We start from the raw sequence: 15,031 nt of genomic DNA on the forward strand, positions 1-15,031 counted from the left end.
GTGGCCATTACTGGCATTTGTAGAGGCAGCAGGTTGAAGATGGTCTGGAACTCTGAATGGTGTGCCAGGACCCACACAGCACACAAGCAGGACCACACCGAACACATACTCTGGACCCTCTAGCTCCAGCACTGCTCCCCAGTGAGGGAAAAATGCCAACATTGGGAGGGGGAGAGCACACACTTAGAAGGGATGGAAACATCGTGGACCCAAACTCAGTGCTCTGCTCCAGCACCTTGGGACACCCCCCCACCAGCCCCCAATATATTGCTGTCAGCCATTGAGCATAGGAGACGCCTCATCACACCTGGCTCTGGCTCTAGCCCCTCCATCTCCAGCCTACCTCTCACCAAGGTGATAGCTGCCAGCACACCCTGGGGGAAGACATGACCCATGCTCACCTCAGATCCATCTCTCATAACAAAGCCACTGGGCATACACAGACTGCATAGGGTTGCTCCCACACAAGGACACCCCTTCAAGACTGGGAAAGGTAACTGTTTCACCTAATTTCATAGAAACTGAGAAAGTTAAACAAAATGAGAAGACAGATGCATTTGTTTCAAATAAAAGAACAAGAAAAAAACACTGAAAAAACAACAAATGAAATAGAGATAAATAATTAGAAGATAAAGAGTTCAAAGCATCAGTAATAAGAATGATAACTGAACTAGGGAAAAGAATAGATGAACCCTGAGAATTTTAACAAGGAACTAGAAAATATTTTTTTAAAAACAAGTCAAAACTGAAGAATACAATAAATTCCCCCTAGTATGTTTTTCACTTCATTAACAGCAGACTAGGTGATACAGAAGAACACATAAATAATTTAGGAGATAGAATAATGGAAATCACCCAATGAGAACAGCAAGAGGAAAAACAAGCTCTTTAAAATGAGAATAGTTTAAGGGACCCCTAGGACAACATCAAGCATACTAACATTCACATTATAAGGACCCCCAAAGGAGAAGCGAGAAAGGGGTCAAAAATGTATTTGATGAAATTCTGGCTGAAAACTTCCTGAACCTGATGAAGGAAACAGATATCCAGGCACAGGAAGCACAGAGGGTCCCAGGCAAGATGACCCAAACCGACCCACACCAAGACAAACCATAATTAAAATAGCAAAACTTAAAGAGAGAATTCTATTGTAAAAGCATCAAGAGAAAAACAAAGAATCAGTACAAAGGAACCCCCATAAGGCTATTAGCTGATTTTTCTGCAGAAGCTTTGCAGGCCAAAAAGGAGTGGCATTATATAATTCAAATGCTAAGGGAATTCCCTGGCAGTCCAGTGTTTAGGACTCTGCACTTCCACTGCAAGGGGCACGATTCGATCCCTGTTTGGGGAACTAGGATCCCGCAAGCTGCAGGGCATGGCCAAAATTAAAAAATGCTAAGAGGGGAAAACCTGTAACCTAGGATACTCTACCCGGCAAGACTATCATTTAGAATTGAAGGAGAGATAAAGAGCTTCTCAGTCAATCAAAAACTAACAGTTCACCATTACTAAACAGACCCTAAAAGAAATGTTAGAGGGTCATCTCTAAGTGGAAAGGAAAAAGCTACTACAAGAATAATTCCTAAGAAAGGAAAAATCCCGCTAATTAAGGGAAATATACAGTAAAGGCTGTGGATCAACCACTTAAGCTAGCACTAAGATTAAACATCAAAAACTGTAAAATCAACTACAACTACAATAAACATTTAAAAGATAAACATGAAGATGTAAAATGAGATCAAAACCACAAAATGTGGGAAAAAAGAGTAAAAGATATATAAATCTTTTAAAATGTGTTTGAACTTAAATGTTAGTTTAAAACAAGTAGATATATTTACAGGTCAACATATATGAACCTCACGGTAACCACAAATCAAAAAACTATAATAGATACACAAAAAACAGAAAGCATACCACTGAAGAAAAACAAAAACAAACAAACAAAACCACAGGGAAGAAGCTAAAAGAAGAACAGAGAAGAACTACAAAAACAACCAGAAAACAACAAAATGGCACTAAGTACCTACCTATCAGTAATCACTTTACACGTCAATGAACTAAATGCTCCAGTCAAGACACTGCATGGGTGATTGGATAAAAACAAAAAAATAAAAAAATTTAAAAAGAAAACAAAAGAAAAACACCAGACTGAACTATATACTTCCTACAAGACACTCATTTCATACCTAAAGACATACCCAAGCTAGGTACTTCCCTGGTGGGGCAGTGGTTAAGAATCCGTCTGCCAACGCAGGGGACATGGGTTTGAGGCCTGGTCCGGAAAGAGCCCACATGCCATGGAGCAGCTAAGCCCATGAGCCACAACTACTGAGCCTGTGCTCTAGAGTCCATGTGCCACAACTACTGAGCCCACATGCTGCAACTACTGAAGCCCATGTGCCTAGAGCCCATGCTCCGCAACAAGAGAAGCCACTGCAATGAGAAGCCCACACCCCGCAACGAAGAGGAGGCCCCGCTCACCGCAAATTGAGAGAGCCCATGTGCAGCAACAAAGACCCAAAGCAGCTGAAAATAAAATTAAATAAATTTATAAAAAAGAGAAAAAAAAAGACATACACAGGCTAAAAATGAGAGGATGGAAAAAGATATTTCATGCAAATGGAAACGACAAGGCAGGGGTAACAATACTCGTATCAGACAAAATACACTTTAAAATAAAGTCTATAAAAAAAGACAAAAAGGGCCTTATATAATGACAAAGGGATCAATACAAGAAGAGTATACCACACTTGTCAACATATATGCACCCAATACAGGAGTACCTAAATATATAAAGCAAATATTAACAGATATAAAGGGAGAAACTGACAGTAATACAGTAACAGTAGGAGACTTTAACACCTCACTTACATCAGTGGACAGATCATCCAGACAAAAAGGCAACAGTGGTCTTAAATGACATATTAGACCAACTGGAGCTGATTTATATACATATAAATATATATATATATATACACACACACACACACAGAGAGAGAGAGAGAGAGAGAGAGAGAGAACATTCCATCCCAAAACAGCAGAATACATGTTCTTTTCAAGTGCTTATGGAATGTCCTCCAGGATAGATCACAGGCTAGGCCACAAAACAATTCTCAACAAATGTAAAAGGATAAAAATTATAGCAAGCACTTTTTCAGTATGAAACTAGAAATCAATTACAGGAAAAAGAATGGGAAAAGCACAAACACATGGAGACTAAACAACAGACTACTAAAAAGCAATAGTCAATGAAGAAATCAAAGGAGAAATTAGAAAAATACCTTGAGACAAATGAATATGTAAACGCAACTTTCTAATATCTATGGGATACAGCAAAAGCAGTTCTAAGAGAGAAGTTGATAGCAATATATGCCTTCCTCAAGAAACAAGAGGGCTTCCCTGGTGGTGCAGTGGTTGAGAATCTGCCTGCCAATGCAGGGGACACGGATTCGAGCCCTGGTCTGGGAAGATCCCACGTGCCACAGAGCGGCTGGGCCCGTGAGCCACAACTACTGAGCCTGCGCATCTGGAGCTTGTGCTCTGCAACAAGAGAGGCCACGACAATGAGAGGCCTGCGCACCATGATGAAGAGTGGCCCCTGCTCACTGCAACTAGAGAAAGCCCTTGCACAGAAATGAAGACCCAACACAGCCAAAAATAAATTAATTAATTACATTTTTTAAAAATTGGATCATATATAAAAAAGAAAAAGAAACTAGAAAAATCTCCAACAACGTAACTGATTATCTGAATGAATTAGGAAAAAAGAACAAAGGCCAAAGTCAGAAGGAAGGAAATAATAAAGGTTAGAGAGAAAATAAATAAAATACAGACAAAAAAAAAATAGAAAAAAAAAACAATGAAACCAAGAGCTGTTTTTTTTTAAAAAGATAAACAAAATTGATAAACTCTTAGCCAGGCTCATCAAGAAGAAAGAGAACTAAGAAAAGAAATAACAAATGAAAGAGGAGAAACAACAACTGATACCACAGAGATACAAAAAAATCCTAAGAGGGCTTCCCTGGTGGCGCAGTGGTTGAAAGTCCGCCTGCCGTTGCAGGGGACGCGGGTTCGTGCCCCGGTCCAGGAGGTTCCCACGTGCCACGGAGCGGCTGGGCCCGTGAGCCATGGCCACTGAGCCTGTGCGTCCGGAGCCTGTGCTCCGCAACGGGAGAGGCCACAACAGTGAGAGGCCCGCGTACAGCAAAAGAAAAAAAAAATCCTAAGAGAATACCATGAACTGTTATATGCCAACAAATTGGACAATCTAGGAAAAAATGGGCAAATTTCTAGAAACATACAACTTGCCAAGACCGAATCAGGAAGAAAAAGACAATCTGAACAGACTGATCACTGGTAGTGAAATTGAATTTGTAATAAATAAAACTCCCAGCAAACAAGTTCTCCATTGTGACCACTGTAATTCAAGATTATCTTTGGTAAGGTTATCCTACTTGTTCAGCTTTAAAACAAAAGTTTATTCACCTAAGGCCTCACACTGGTCCCAGTTCAAGTCAGATGCAGTCTGACCCTGCACCCAGTCCAGTTTCTAAGTTGCAACCAGTCCAATCCAGAGCCAGTCTGACTCCAGCTAGTTTCCAGACTCAGTGCAGAAAGAAAATGCTCAAACACTCTGAAAGCTCATAATGCAAAAACTGTAGAGCTAGGATCCAGGATCCAAGAGGGACTTACCCATGACCTCCAGGGGCAGCAAGCATGCGTCAAGCTCAAGGGACTAAGCAGGTACCCACACCTGTTGCCTGTCACTCCTGGGGGCCAACTGGGGTCTCCTCTGATTCTTTTTCCTGACACCAGAACCACTCAAAGATAAACTGAGGCATATTAAGAGTTTTAAGAGTTTATTTCAGCAAAATTTGATTCCAATCAGTCAGGACCAGACTAGAAGTGGTTAGAAGCACTCCTTAACATAAAGTCTTAAACCTACTTTACAGAACCTAATTCAAGTGGGTCTCTGCAACCAAAGAATCTTATAAATACTTGCTGGTTAACCTTCACACTTGGCTTAGCAAAAGGACTTTACTCACATGTTAAAGTAACACTTGATTTGACTTCCCAGACTTGTGTAATTTTCTTCTCCCTTACAAGCAACACACTCACACAGACACACACACATGCCCCTATACTACTGCCTGAAGTTTCCAGCAATAATATAGCTTATGCTAGACAAGGAATTTTTTTTCCCATTTAGGAAGGTAACACACTAACTGGATAATTCATTAACAGGGATTTGCTTATATAATTAAACCTTTTCCTATCTGTTAATACAATAGGAGAACACAGAATAGCAACTTATGGATGGCAGAGTGGTTTAGTGAGGTTAAAGGGAGTTTCAAGACCGGCTGAATTGCCAGACAACCAAAGAAAGGTCCGAGACAGAGGGAGCCTGGTTTTTCTTTGTGGATCAGATATTCCCCCAATCCTCAGAAAAGGCACAGAAGAAAGCATCATTGAACATGAGAACCAGAGGAGACCTCCGAGGTCATCTATTCCACCTCATGCCATGATCAGAAAATGGATACGACAGGCAGGTCACATGAATTGTCTAAAACATACCGTCATAAGAAGAAGCCTCATGAGCAGAATTCAGGTCCATCTGCTTCCCCACCCGAGACCCTCCCCATCGTTCCTCACAATCCTCGTCAAAACCCAGCTCCATTTCACCATCTCATTTAGCCACTGACAAAATTTTATCAAGAGCCCAAAGACCAACATTTTAGAAACAGGGCTTGTTGAAATAACTGTGAGTACCTCATCTATATGAGCACGCTGGTATTTCAAAAGCAAAAGCATGTTGCTTCAGAGACTTATCAAGACTGACAGAGCTTTTGTAATGCCACGTCTCCCAGCCTGACCTATCACAACTGGGGACACCATCCAGGGTCATCTGCAGGGACTGACTTACATTTACATTTAGATAAAGGATAGTGAACAAAATCAGTCCTTTCTTTTATAGAGTTTTCACTTCTCCAGCTCTGAGCAGAGGTGCTTCTGTTATATCTTATTTTTAGCTAGAGAGAAAAGGAGATAATGACTGTGAACTTTCTGATTTGAATCTCCCACTCAGTCTCTGCTGATACAATGGGAGTTCTTGGCTTTTATCTCCACTTTCATTTTCTTCTCCTTCATTACTCACAGGATGGTGACTTTCTCCCATGGCTGCTTCCGTTTTCCTGCTTCTCTATCTCACTTGTACAACATACAAAGAGACACCCTCACTCTTCTCTGCAATCACAGGTTTTCCAGCAAAGAGGTCCCTAAAACGTTTTCTGAGTGTTTCAAAGGACACTTTCCAGATGACTCTGTGTGATTCATACTGTTAACTATTTCACAGTTCTCATTGTGCCAAGCTTCTCTACCAAAGAATTGTAAGAATAATCCTCCAAACTCTGAGTTTTAACAGCATCATGATAACGCTCATGGTGGATAAACTGCAAAACGTCCGAGGCAAATCCCTTTGAGGAGTCCTAAATAGCATTCAGGAATATTTTCAAGTCTCCCGAAAAACTTTAGTTGAATTTGCAACGTTGTTCAATAACTGTCCAAAAGCCTGCAAATACTGGCTAACTGCCTTCTTTGGGTAAAGCTGTACTAGGCATGCCTCACTTCAGTCTGTTTCTGTGGCAGCTGGCACTCCACAGAACGCAGTCTCAGGTAACTACAATGCTCAGTCTTCATGAAGAGCACCAAACCAAGAGCCTGGAGACCAAGCTCCCAATGTCAGCTTCGGCGACCCACTAGCTGTGTGATCTGGGGGAAGATGTTTAACTGCTCTGGGTCTCGATTTTGTCATTTTCCAAATCATGGGGAATTTTTAAAGTCTCTGAAGTTCCTTCCAGCTGTATAATTCTACACGATGAGACTCAGAAAAGATTTTAGGATCGTATAGGGCATATGAATCAATTATTCCATGCAATAAATGCTTATTGAGGACTCTGTAAAGAAGATTATTAGAAAAGAAACTATGAGAGAACAAATGCCAGGTCAGGACATGTTCCCTGCTCCCCAATGTTCCTCAGTCTAGTGGAGAGAAGGATGGCATAGGAATCATCAGCCGCTATGCTCTGTGTCCCCACTCAACAGAGCATCGTGGGCAGGCAGCACTTGCCCATATCGGGGTCAGCCTGATGCCTCCACTGCTGAGTGCCAGCCTAACCCCCTGATCTGGCCCGTGTGGGCTCAGAAGCCAAGGGGTTGAGGCTCCAGTTGGAAATCATATAGCACAGAGTGACAGAATGTCATCAGATACTCAAGGACTGCAGAAGATAAAATGATTAATGCATTTGAAAAATTGGCAAAATTGGGAGGGGTGGGGAGAAGAAACTGCATTCCTGATCTGAAATTTAGATGGTCCCTAACTTGTCCAGGAACATGAATAGCCAGGGATGTGACAGCAATGAAGAGGACTCTGACCCAAATTGAGAGGAGGAGGGGGAGGGGGGAGGGGAGGAGGGGGGAGGGGGAGGGGGAGGAGGGAGGGGAGGGGAGGGGAGGGGGAGGGGAGGGGAGGGGAGGGGGAGGGGAGGGGAGGGGGGAGGGGAGGGGGAGGGGAGGGGAGGGGGGAGGGGAGGGGGAGGGGAGGGGAGGAGGGAGGGGAGGGGGAGGGGAGGAGGGAGGGGAGGGGAGGGGAGGAGGGAGGGGAGGGGAGGGGAGGAGGGAGGGGAGGGGAGGGGAGGAGGGAGGGGAGGGGAGGGGAGGAGGGAGGGGAGGGGAGGAGGGAGGGGAGGGGGAGGGGAGGAGGGAAGGGAGGGGGAGGGGAGGAGGGAGGGGAGGGGGAGGGGAGGAGGGAGGGGAGGGGAGGAGGGAGGGGAGGGGGAGGGGAGGGGGAGGACGGAGGGGAGGGGAGGGGAGGGGGAAAGGGAGGGGAGGGGAAAGGGAGGGGGAGGGGGAAGGCATCAATCCCAGAGACATAGAGTACTGTGGAGCGGTAACCAATGATTTGGGTCTGCAGGGAGCTGGTGTCTTTGATCCTGATGCCTACAAGGAGTCTGAGGGTACCCTCAACAAGCACATGACAGGTTTAGTCTCTGTGATAAAGGCTGCTTATGCTTACTGCCAACAGCTGTGTCCTCCCTATGGCACTGGACAGCTGACTGCAGTGACAAGTCCTAGTAGGAGGAGGAGGAAACACATACTGAATAAAGTCAAAGCACAGAGCTGGGCAGCTTGTCACAAAATTGCTAAACGATAAACCCCGGCCAAATCACTGCTCGAGTTGCCTTATATGAGCTATCGGGAAATCCTGGCGCTATCTCCTTGTAGAGAGCAGTTCAGGGACCACACAGAAGTTTCATCTTGCCAAGGTAATCTCCTTTCCAAGCCAAAAGACTGATGTTAACATTCCCGCCATTCTCTAGTCTCTGAAGCCATTAGATCATTGCAGAAAGCATCACATGAATATCTTATGAAACACTGTAGCTTGGATTTGTGTGCTGTTTACCATACCAGGAACAGCCTGCCAGCCACAGCAGCTAAAGCATTCACCTACAATTGAACTTCATGACCTCTGAGAAAATCCTAGCACCACTGGCCTGCATCCTGGATCTCTCCCTGGTTCCTGACCCCCACCCTACTTGTGAATCTGAGATAGAATTGTGTGACACATTTACTATGTTCCTGAAAGGAAAATGGAGAACTTCACTCTTCAGAAGCTTTGGGAATGTCATATAACCTTCTTCAGTGTGTTTTTCCTAACACACAGATGTTCTCTCACGTAATCACAGCACAATTACAGAAAGAGGAATGAGATATAGGGATATATGTATAGCTGGTTCACTTTGTTATACAGCAGAAACTAACACACCATTGTCAAGCAATCATAGTCCAATAAAGACGTTAAAAAATAAAGAAAAGATTACACACACACACACACACACACACACACGAAAAGGCAAATCTGCTCCTGACACTCCCTTCCAACCTTCTGCTCTTAAGGTAAAGACCCAAATCCTTAACCTGGCCTGCAAGTTAAGCATGACCTAGCCCATCTCTTTCTCCCCTTTTGCCCCTTGTCATTTGCTTTTGATTTACTCCAGCCATACTGGCCGTTCTTGGGTGCAGCAACAGCCTTGTTCCTTCCCACCTTTAGGTTGTGCCTGTGCAATTCTTTCTGCTTCACGCACACATCCACCCATGGCGCCTGCCTTCTTTCTCCTAGCTAAGCTCTGCTTATTGTCCAGGTTTTGGTTTCCTCTTCTGTTTACTGTCATATGCAATCACTTTCTAAAGTGTCTTCACCATCAAATCATGAGCCCCTTAGAAAAGAAATTTCATCTTATGTGTCTGTCCCTGGTCCTCCCAGATCCTAGAACAGTGCTTAGTACTGTTAGATTCTCAAATTATCTCTGTGCGTGAGTGAACTAAAAAGTCTTTCCAGATTGCTAAGCAATGATTATTTACTTAATGTCATTTTCCATGGATTGTAAAACTCCTTGTGATTCAGATTCTGATTTTTTAATTAGATTTTGTGTATCCAGTTTTTTGTATGTGCCCTAAGCATGTAATATGATACATGCTTAGTATCATATTTATTGAACACATGATAGGTGTTCAATAAATATTGAGGAAATGAACTAATAAATATGCATTTATTGAATGCTTAGTATGTACCCAGGCTGCACTAGGCATACTGATGGGTAATGTATCCATGATCCCTGGAAAATTTGAGATCTTGCATTTTTTACATAGAGTATTTTTGAGAATTAAGTCAGTTCGTAAACAATATTTGTTTTGTTTCAGGTTACAATTTTCTGATTGAGGACTTGAAGCAAGAGCAGTATCAGTTAACGATTTTGTGGGGATATACAAATTTGATTTCCATAACTTTAGTACAGATATGGGTTTGGTTCTAACTAGATTAGTCAGCTATCTTGTTTACAAATGAAAAGTAAATCTGGAACTATTTCAGGCAAAAATGAGAAATTATCTAAAAGCCTCAGAGTTCAAGTGCATTGTGAATCTTCAATGAGGACAATATTATTTATAAATTCCCCTATCTTATTTGAACATGAAATTATAATTTGTGGTTGGTATTTTTCCTGAATACTTACTAACATCATGTGAAACAGTGGGTTTCATGTAACACACACTAGGAAATACTATACTAAAGAGGAACCCCTTTATCATTTCTCAACTTCCCACCCACCTTCAGGTCACTGATATGTACTTGGACTGCCTCAAATACTCAAAAAGCAAACCCACCAGATCAGTACGTGATCTCATCCCAGTCTGTGTGAAGGCCAGAACGAAGGATCAGATCTGGCTAATGTGGAATTTGGCTTCACCTTATTAAGCAGCATGAGGTTGTGATTCCTTTTGTTTATTCTGTTTTGCTGTGCTTTAGGTCATGATAAAGTGACCCCTACTCTATGCATCTGAACAATTTACGTATTAACGATGAATCAGTCTCTTTCAACAAAGGATGGTTTTGACGTATATTAAACATTTACTTTAATTGCGTATTGCTATGGATGCCTGTGTCCCTCCAAAATACTTATGTTGAAATCCTAACCCCCAATGTGATGGCATTTGGAGGCGGAGCCTTTGGGAAGTGATTAGGTCATGAGGGTGGAGCCCTCATGAATGGGATTCCTGTCCTTGTAAAAGAAGCCCCAGAGAGATCCCTCTCCCCTTCTGCCATGTGAAGCTACAGCTAAAATGTGCCATCTATGAACCAGGAAGAGGGTTCTCAACAGACACTGAATCTGCCAGTGCCTTGATCTTGGACCTCCCAGTCACCAGTACTGTGAGAAATAAATTTCTGTTGTCCATAAACCACCCAGTCTATGGTATTTCGTTATAACAGCTCAAATGGACTAAGACACATATGCTTGTAACATATGAAAAGGATCAGCATTTTGTGCATTTATGGTGCAAGAAAGATAGCATCCAACCTCCCACATAAAACAACTAAAAAATGTACAAATGGTAAGAAACAATGGTTCCCAAGACATTCAACACTAGGCAACAAAAGACTGATCCCAACTGTCCCAGTTTACTACTGGAGAAAGTTTTCAGGTCACAGAGCAGAGAGGAGAGACTCAGGCAGAGCCCAGCAGTATTTATGAGCTGGGAAAACTGAAGTGGTCTGAGAAGACCACAGCAGCTGCAGTTTGTAAGTCACAGTGCAAGACAGAAGACAGATACACAAAGAGAGAATTCTGAATACTTGAAGAGGGTTGCCCTTAAGTATTTATTGAGTACTGATCAGTGCATGAATGTGGAAAATTATCTGAAGCCAGAGGGAAAAACTACCCAAACGGACGAGAGGGAATCATCTCTTGCATTCACATAGGGCCAGGAATAGTGGCTGTTCCTCGCAGCCAGAGTAGAAAGCTTCATAATCCACGGAGCACTGAGCTTTGCACTCAAAAAGTATAGGTTACTTCGGTTATGAAAAAAATTAACCCTAGAATAAATGCTGCTCTGGTTCCAGCCAAACATCTTAAAAAGCAATACCTAAGAGGATCAAACTATTTTCAACTAACTAAATTGTAGCAAATGTAAAATGCACAATATCTGCATCCAATCAAAAATTACCAGGCATGCAAAGAAGAAGAAAAATATGATCCATAATGAGGAGAAAAATCAATCAATCAAAATGGACCCAGAAGTGATGCAGACGATAGAATTAGCAGACACGGACATTAAAACTGTGATTAGAACTCCATCCATAGATTTAAGAAGCTAGAGGAAACAGTGAATAGATAAAGACATGAAAGACATAACAAAAGATCCAAACTGAACTTCTACTGATAAAAACCACAATGTCTGAGATGAAAAATGCAGTGGATAGAATTAAGGACAAACTAGACATTGCAGGGGAAAAAGCCAGAAAAATTGAAGACAGCAATATAAACTATCTAGAATGAAGCCCATAACCAAAAAACGACTAAAAAATAAACAGAGGATCAGTGAATCATGGGAGAGTTTAAAGCCACGTAAAATATGTATAATTGAAGTCCTGAAGGAGGAGAGAGAACAGAAAAATATTTGAAGAAATAATGGGCTGAAATTTTCCCAAATTTGATGAAAGCTATAAACCCACAGACTGAAGAAGCTCATTGAAGTCCAAGAAAATGAAACATGAAGGAAACTACAAGGCACGTCATGAACAAATTACTTAAAACTGTAAGTATTTGGGTACCAAAAAAAACATGCTTCTAAATAACCCATGGGACAAAGAAGAAATAAAAGAAAAATTATGAGCTATTATGAACAGAATTAAAATGAAATCAACAGGCTTCCCTGGTGGCACAGTGGTTGAGAATCTGCCTGCCAATGCAGGGGACACAAGTTCAAGCCCTGGTCTGGGAAGATCCCACATGCCGCGGAGCAACTAGGCCCGTGAGCCGCAACTACTGAGCCTGCGCGTCTGGAGCCTGTGCTCTGCAACAAGAGAGGCCACAATAGTGAGAGGCCCGCGCACCGCAATGAAGAGTGGCCCCCGCTTGCCACAAGTAGAGATAGCCCTCGCATATAAAAGAAGACCCAACACAGCCATAAACAAACAAATAAATAAATAAATAAATATTTTTTTTAAAAAATGAAATCAACATATCAAAATATGTGAGAAGCAGATAAAATAGTACTTAGGAAATTTATAGCACTAAATGCCTATATTAGAAAAGAAGCTTTCAAATAAAAAACCTCAGCTTCCACCTTAAAAAACAGTAATAGAAGAGCAAATAAAACTCAAATAGAAGAAATAAAATAATAAAAATGAGAACATAAATCAATGAAATAGAAAACAATCACAATAGGGAAACTTAATGAAACCAAAAGGTTGTTATCTGAGAAGATCAATAAAACTGATAAATGTCTAACCAAAGTGATCAGGAAAAAAGTAGAGAAGACACAAATCACCAATATCAGAAATGGGAAAGGTGATATCACTCAGATTCTACAGATACTAAAGGAATAATAAGGAAATAATATGAATAGCTTTATGCCAGGAAATCTAACAACTTAGATGAAACTGACAAGTTCCTTGAAAGACAAGTTACCGAAGGTGACTCAAGAAGAATTATACAGTGTTGGATGTCAATTGTATCTTAATAAAACTGGAGGGAAAAATGTGAAAAAATAATTAGGTTACCTAAATTGTCCTATATCCAGTAAATATATTGAATTTGCAGTTAGAAAACATTCTAATAAGAAAACTATAGGCCCAGAGGGCTTCACCAGTAAATTCCCCAAAGGAAGAGATAATACCAATTTTACACAAACTCTTTCAGAAAATCACAGAGGAGGGAACACTTCTCAACTCACTCTTTGAAGACACTATTACTCTGATACCAAAACTGAACAGAGACATTACAAGAAGTAAAACTATGGACCAATATCTTTCACCAAATTGAATCCAACAATATACTGAGAATACCTCATAATTAAGTGGGGTTAGTCAGCATAAGTTCTGAAAATCAACGAAAATCACAACATGAAGTCTAAAAAGAGAAAAATCATACAATCACTTCAATTGAAGCACAAAAGCATTTGACAAAACCCAACATCTATTCTTCATTAAAACTTTCAACAAACTAGGAACAGAAAAGAATTTCCTCAGGCTGAAAAAGAGGGCATTTTTGAAAACCCTGCAGTTAACATCACACTTAACAGTGAAAGACTGAATGTTTTCCCCCTAAAATTCAAAACAAGGCAAGAGTGTTCATTCTCAATGCTTCTGTTCAGCACTGTACTGGAGATCCCAGCCAGCACAATAAGGCAAGAAAAAGCAATAGAAGGCAGCCAAATTGTAAATGAAGAAATGTAATTCTCTTTATTCACGGACATACGTTGTCTACATAGAAAAATTTGGTGGAAACTACAAAAAATGTAGTAGCACTAATGAGTGAATTTAGTAAGATTCCAAGATTCAAGGCAATATAGAAATATCAATTGTATTTCTATATACCAGTAACAACCTAAAATTTAAAAATTTAAATATACATTCACAATAACATGAAAAAATGTGCAATACTTAGGAATAAATCTGACAAAGGATGTTCAAGATCTTATCCTGAAAACCACAAAACACTGCTGAAATAAATTAGAACACCCTAAATAAATTCAGAAATATACCAATCTGTAGGGACAAAAAATAGGTCAGTGGTGGGTGGCGGAGGTGGGTAGGAGTAGAAGAGAGGAATTACCAAGGGACAAAGGGAAACTTTTGGAGATAATGTTCATTATCTTGAGGTTGTGATAGTTTCACAGGTATAACATTTGTTAACACTGATTAAATTCTACACTTTAAATATGTTGTTCATTATATGTCAATTATCCTGCAATAAAGCTAGAAAAAAAGCTCAGTTCAGAACATACCACTAACTCAGACTGACTGTGGAAATTAGGAAAGTCCCATATAGTACTAAGAATTAAGTCAGGATGCTCCTAATACGTGGAAATATAGGAAAAAAAACCCATAAGGTTATTATTTTTTTTCTGTACGTTTTTCTTCTTATTCCATTTCTATGTTCAGTCTGCTTTCTTGGTCTTAAAGGAAATCAAATAACAGCAATGGAGATAATTAAAATAATGACAAAGAAAAGAAAGGGATTATTTAGACTGAAGCAGAATCTCAGCATTATTTTGCTGAGCATGTTGTATACGGAGCATTATCTAGTCAGAGGGGAATGATCATCTGTCATCTGTTCTCTAGCCTCTCAAAGGAAAAGAGACCTGTTTTCACAGAGGTGAAGTGCAAAAAAAAAAACTGCAATAAAATGATGGGGGTTTTTTTGTGCAGGGGTGGATGCCCATGACAGCAATTAATTTACAAGCATGAAACACATGATCCTGATGGGAAGCAGAAGAATGGACAACAGGACTCATGTTTCTAGCCTCTGGCTCTTACCTCTTCCATCTTTTATGGTCATGGATTGCAAGCGTGTGGCTTAACACATCTTTTCACATTAGCCAAGAAACGCAACCTGAGGACATTGTCTTTTTATTTAGAATTTGTATTTGCCAAGGCAGACAACTCAACCTCTAGATAATGCTCACTTGGAAAATC

The 15,031-nt window shown here is 40.9% G+C and overlaps 1 long non-coding RNA gene across 1 annotated transcript in view; it reads right to left on the reverse strand.

Annotated features, from left to right (window-relative positions):
- Positions 1 to 6,277, reverse strand: part of LOC309834727 — a 31,231-nt gene extending 24,954 nt beyond the window's left edge. Inside the window, exon 1 of the long non-coding RNA XR_014297882.1 lies at positions 6,155 to 6,277. This is a non-coding gene — a long non-coding RNA (uncharacterized lncRNA). The remainder of the gene's footprint in view (positions 1 to 6,154) is intronic.
- Positions 6,278 to 15,031: the final 8,754 nt, after the last annotated feature.

This window comes from Grampus griseus, assembly GCF_964374135.1.
Source record: "Grampus griseus genome assembly, chromosome: 16".
NCBI lineage: Eukaryota > Metazoa > Chordata > Mammalia > Artiodactyla > Delphinidae > Grampus > Grampus griseus.